This window comes from Tamandua tetradactyla, chromosome 7, assembly GCF_023851605.1.
Source record: "Tamandua tetradactyla isolate mTamTet1 chromosome 7, mTamTet1.pri, whole genome shotgun sequence".
Lineage (NCBI taxonomy): Eukaryota > Metazoa > Chordata > Mammalia > Pilosa > Myrmecophagidae > Tamandua > Tamandua tetradactyla.
The window spans coordinates 131,299,024-131,305,719 of NC_135333.1; positions in this window are offsets into that span (position 1 = coordinate 131,299,024).

Consider the following 6,696-nt stretch of genomic DNA (forward strand, 5'->3'; position numbering starts at 1 on the left):
AATTAAAAAATAGGGTGTTTTGGTTTGTTAAAGCTGCCAAAATGCAATATACCTGAAATAGACTGGCTATTTTCAAGGGGATTTATTAGGTTACAAGTTATAATTCTTTATACCATGAAACTGTCCAAATTAAGGCACACAGAAGAGGATACTTCTCAGAGTAAAGGCAGCTGGTGTCTGAGGTTTCTCTGTCTCATGGGAAGGCACATGGAGGCATCTGCTGTCCTTCTGTCCTGGCTTCTGGTTTCAAACCACTCTTTGAGCTTCTGGTGTCTCCTGGGGCATTTTCTTTCTGCATCTCCAAAAAGTCTGCATATGAGTTTTCTCCTAAATGTTTCCCTCTTAACAGAATCCAATAAGCTAATTAAGACCCACCTTAAATAGGGGGCATCACATCTCTGTGGAAACAACCTAATCAACAATTCCCACCCATTAATAGGTCTTTCCCCACAAGATTAGATCAGAAGAACAAGGCATTTCTGGGGTACAGAATAGTTTCAAACCAGAATATAGGGACCAGACTAATTTACTCAGGGTCTCAGATCCAGCATTTTTTAGATTGTGTGAAGACAAGAAAGAAAGTGCCACAAACATAAATACCATGAGTGTTATGGATTGAATTGTGTCCCCTCAAAAGATATGAAGTCCTAATCCCCACTACCCCAAAATGTAGCCTTCTTCGGAAATAAAGTTGTTACAGATAGAATTAGGTAAGTTAAAATGAGGTCATACTGACTTAGGGTAGACCCTTAGCCCAGTATAACTGGTATCTTTTACAAGGAGAAGAAATTTGGACAGACATAGTAGGAGAACGCCCTGGTTTGTTAGTAAGCCATAATCAGAAGCCAGGAGAGGGACATGGGACAGATTCCCCCTTTTAAGAAGTATGGCCCTGCCAAGACCATGGTTTGGAACTTCTAGTCTTCAGAACTATGAGACATTAAATTTCTGTTGTTTTAAACCATATAATTTGTGGTACCTTGTTCTGGAAGCCCTAGGAAACTAAGTTGTCCTGTATGAGCTGAGTAATCATTGAAACCAAGATCATGATGGCCATCATGTAATCTAATGACTATGCCTCTGTCTTGGGCTGATTGGCTGGAAACAACGGGGTGTCAGACCTGGAGGTGGCCTTAGAAGCCACAAGGTCTTAAAGGGACACTGTCTGATGGAAGAAAAATTGAAGTTAGAAAGGTCAAATTCAAAGCCACATGGAAACAGTAGAAACTGGGATCAGAAGAAAGATCCCATATTCATTTCAATAAACAGACAACATCTTTAAAAGATAAATATGTGGAAAGAATACTAGATAGAAATGGAATCAGAAGATTTACCTATTGGATGTGTGGCTTTGAGCAAATTGCTTGATCATTCTAAGCCCCATTACCTACCCATAGTTATAAACTAGCAATAATAACAATTGTCTCATAGAATTATCATTAGGCTCCAGTGAAATAATAAATGTGAAAATGACCTTGCACCATTTAAGCAGGGTCTTAAACTGATAGCCCCAGTGTCTTTGTTTTGCCTGGAGAGCTCCTGTAAATTTCCAAACATACTTTGAATTTTTAAAATCTGGAGATTTCACATAAAAATCTGTTTTGTTTTGTTTTTTCTCTTTAGAAATAAAGTCTGGTAACACAGAGTCTGCTTTTCCCAAAGCCACAATTGGACATGAATAACAGCTTCCACATACAAGCTCATATATTCCCCGTCGGCCCCAGTTCCCACCTAGCCTCCTTTATTCATCAGTGCCCCTGCTTAATCCTTGTTGCTATGTAAGATACCTACCCTGGATTTAAGGCTAGAATCAAATATCAGGTTTTATTATTATTCAACCCTAGGAATCTTGATGCTTATTTAATACAGACTGATAAACAATTTCCATGGAACCAAACAGATGAAATAAGTATGAAATAAGATATAAAAGTCATATGGCTAGGAGTACAGAAGAAGAGGCATTTGTAAAACAAAATATTCTGGCAAAATAATGCTTGAACATAATGGCCCAGATATTTTTCTTTTGTATTTATTGAAAATTAGTTTAGTCTATTTGCAAAGAGAATAAGACGTTGGCATAAACCTTCTTTCCCCCCATAAAGTTGTAAATTAAATGCTATTTCTTATTCTTAAACATCCAAAGAATCCAGAGTGTTAGAATCTCTTCAGCTGCATGGCTCCATCTCCTGGTTTCAAAGAGCTAAAAGACAAGCATTGAAGTTCACTGAAAAGAAGTGTAAAAAATGGAAAGAAAAATTGCAGGTCTTTCTATCTTGCAAGTTTATTGGCCTTTTTCTTGTTGCTTAAATTTAGTACTCTAGAAATATCTTGTCACAAAATGGATAATATGTATTTTTATTAATTTAAGTTTATTAAGACAGAAAAGCAAGTTTATGCTAACTTTTGAATGCATGATAATCACATTTGATTAAGCACATCATAAAATAATGTTTCATTGTAAAGTCTGCCATAAATCCAGAAAAGCAGTCTATTGCTTCCTTCCAATAATCTCTTTCTCTCCATGTGAGTGTTATTGTAATATCAGTGGACATGTGTGGCAGACATTACTAAGTTTTCAGCAATACAGATTCTTTCTCCCTTGATCACACAAGAAAATTCTACTTCCCTGCCGCCATGGCCATGTGATTGCTTTGGCCAATGAACTGGGAACAAAATGATAAATGTCATTATGTGTGGATGGAAGCATTTAATTTCTGTTACTTCTCTACTTCTTTTCTCCCTACTACTTTCTACATGCTTCTCTGGTAGAAACCCCATGCTGGGGAATCTAAATCGACGAATGAACAGTTCGCTTCTAATGATTCTCTTTGGACAAATAATAGGAGGAGAAAAATGAACTGTATTTTTAACTCATCGAGGAGTTAGGGGTTGTTTGTTACTATTGCACAAATTAACTTATCCTATCTGATACAGATATGTGAGAGCTTTTTAATGAAATATTTCTTTTTGGTAAAGTAATTAATCTAAGGAATCTGATTATCATTGGAAGCTATTATTTTTTATTCATTTTTTAAAGGCTATAAATACCACACAATGGTATTAATATGATCATAGATAATCAGAGATGAGTTGACTGAATATAGACTACTTCTCTGTGTGCCTTCCTGTGTGTGTACTCATGGAGTTTATATCTTTTTCCATTACCTACATTTAAATTTCAAGAGGCCTCTTCTACATTATTCAGAAAAGTTACCAAATAGTCATCAAAACCAATTCTAAACAGTCAATAAGAAAATAGGTAAATCATAACATTTAAATCTATCACTTCTAAATTTTATCTTTCCTTCTAGAACTCTTCAATACAGCTTTCCAGAGTTAACATTTTTCATTTAATACAGCACTCATAAAAGTTATTTTTAAATATTTTTTCAGATTATAAAATTAGTACACATACACTGTTTTCAAAAAAAAAAGAATACAGAAAAGTATAAGACAAAATCATCTAAAATTTTGCCATTTCTGCTATATTTTCTCCTAATTTGTTTCTCTTTTAGAAATAAGAAAGTCTGGTAACACAGTCTGCTCTTCCCATAGCCACAATTGTACATAAATAACAGCTTCCAATACAAGTTGTGTGTGTGTGCACACACACAATAAACATATACCCACATGTGTATATATTATTTGAATCATAATTTTGTGTCTGAATTTTTCTATCAATATTTAAAAATCAAAAATATTGATTTTTAAATCAATATCAATTTATTGATATCTCTCAATAGCATTAATATTCTCCAAAACTTGTTTTCATCTATGTATAATAGTAATAACCATTTTTTGAGCTCTGCTTTAGGGGAATACGAGGTATTGTCAGTCAATTCTTATAGCAGTCTTTTGAAACAGGCACTTTTGTATTTCTCTTTTAGATCAGGCAATAGTCAGAGAAGTTACTTGTTCAAGGATGCAACACTTTTTAAGAACTGAGATTCAAAACCAGGTCTGTGTACTCCCAAGCCAATGGTTTTAAACACAATATTCTCCGGGATAATAATACATCTTTTAGGTCATATTTACATTTTAATAATAAAAGCATTTGTGTATAAATTTTGTGTATATTTTTAAGTATTTTCTCCATTTAAATTGCTTGAAGAGGAGTTAATAGATCTGAAGATTTGAGCATACTTAAGATACATATTGCCAAGCTGAATTTCAGAAATAGTATACCATTTACCTTCTCACCAGCAGTGAATGGAATGTCCCGTTTTACTTAACCCTGACCAAAAGCAGTTTTTTAAAAGACTCTTTAGCATTTTTCTGTTGTACCTTATTATTCTTATTTTTTATTTATTTTATGACTACCGAGTTTGTACATACATTCATATGCGTATCGTTTATATCTCTTCATTTTAAAATGTCATCTTCATTTCTTTGCTAGTATTCCATTAATGAGTGCATCTTTTCTTTAATAATTTGTAAGATTTTTTGTTACATTAAACTTTTGCTAGGCATATATGTTGAAAATACTTCCCCAGTTTGCCTTTTAATTTTGAATTTTTTAATGTAGTAAAATCTATCAGTATTTTACTTCTGTTTTTTATTCTTTGCTTTTCTGCTGGGAAAATCTTTTATGCTTTTATGTAAGACAGATATTCACCCTTATTTTTTTGTAGATTTCTATAGCTTCTTAATTTACTTTGAATTATTTAATCCTTCAGGAATTCATTTTAATAAAGGTATGAGGGGAAAAAAATCTTTTTTTCCCCCAAATGATGATACTGAACTCATTTTATTCATTTGATAATCTTATTTCTCCACCAATTTGAAATTCCACCTTTATTTTGATATATATTCATATGTGTTTTAGAGTCTATTGGCTTCTATTCCACGTCTGATTTATCTTTTTATTACTACTATGATGCATTTATTACTGAAGTTTTATAGTATTTTTTAATATTTGGCAGTGAAAGTCTATGCTCAAGGTCCTAAAATATTCTGGGTCATTCTCATCTATTTATTCTTTCAAATCACTTTAAGAATGATTTTGTCAAAAGAGAAGTCTAGGGCGGTGCAATGGTGGCTCAGTGGCAGAATTCTCACCTGCCAGGCTGTAAACCCGGGTTTGATTCCTGATACCTGTCCATGACAAAAAAAAAGAGAGAGAGAGAGAGAAGGCTATCAAGATGTACATTAGTATATATTAAATATGTAACTTGGTTTGCAGAAACATATTTACCGTAGTTGGTCTTCTGGACAATCTGAGCAGTGTTAAACTCTGTCATCTTACTCCAGTTCAGAACTATTTTTATTAGACTGCAGGCCTAAAATTGAAATTTCCCAGGGCATTTTTGCCACCCTGTCTTCAGCATTAATAAACATGGTCATTGCATTGTACTTTCCATTAAAGCAAAATTGTAATAATGTGATTTTATTTTTAATTTTTTATTATCCAGATTTGCTCCAATGTCTTGTATCTAAAGTTAAAAAGCAGAAACCCCATGCTTCTTTGTTGAAAAGTAATCTAATATGTGAAAAACATGTGTCAAGTAGTTAAAAATCTAAAGTCAATAATCGGCACTTCTAGTTTATGTTATTTTGAGAGGAACTAGTGGTCAGTTAAATAAATCAAACTAGGAAATATTTTATAATTTTTAATTTCCCATAACCACTGCAGTGGTTATGGGAAATAGTCTTACATATCATATATATAATTATATATATGATATAATATAATTATATATATGATATGTAAGTCCTAATAGTCTTACATATCATATATATAATTAGGATTTTCCCAGCGAACAATCTTAACCATATATGCATTACCCTGAGTCAGAGAAGTCTAAAAAGATTAGTAATCCAGAATGGGATGTATCGTAGACACAACTCCCCTGAGGACAAGCTGGTACTGCCAAATCCATAAAAAGAATTTCTAGAGAATTGGGGTCCATAAACTGACCAAAAATGAGTGAGCTGTCTGCTTCCCACATACCTCAAATCCCTAAACATCTGTCTGGGCATATGACTTTCTGGCCTATGATTAACGAAACTGGTTGAATTATTGTTCACAAATTGCTTTTAGGTATTGCAACTCCACCATGCATCTCTAGAGAAACTGTACTGTCTAGTAGTAAAGCAGGATTTTCTAAAGTGTGTTCTGGTTTAATATAACTGATCAAGTCAGAGTTTGTTAAACAGGTCCCTTTACAATGAGATTTCTCAGTGCCATTTGTACGCAAATGTAAATTGTGACTCTTCTAGAGGGGAATAGAATTTACAACATTCTGCAGACATAAATGACACCAAATTCTGTTTAAGACAGTCACAAGTACTCAAGGAACTTTTTCAGAAATAACTAACTATAGGATTAGAAACCATTATCCGCACATTAGAAAGTTTCCTATTTTTCCACCTATTCAATAATAACTTGTATTCACAATTATAATAACTGTAACTACATGTTAGTTGGAATCATTCATGGATTTTATCTCAGCTCCACTGCTTACTTGCTGTATTAGTTAGGGTTCTCTAGAGAAACAGAATCAAATCAGAATCAAAAACACTTGCAAATATAAAATTTATAAAAGTGTCTCACGTGACCGCAGGAATGCAGAGTCCAAAATCCGCAGGGCAGGCTGTGAAACCGATGACTCCGATGGGGGGGTCTGGATGAACTCCACAGGAGAGGCTCACCAGCCGAAGCAGGAATGGAACCTGTCTCCTCTGAATCCTCCTTAA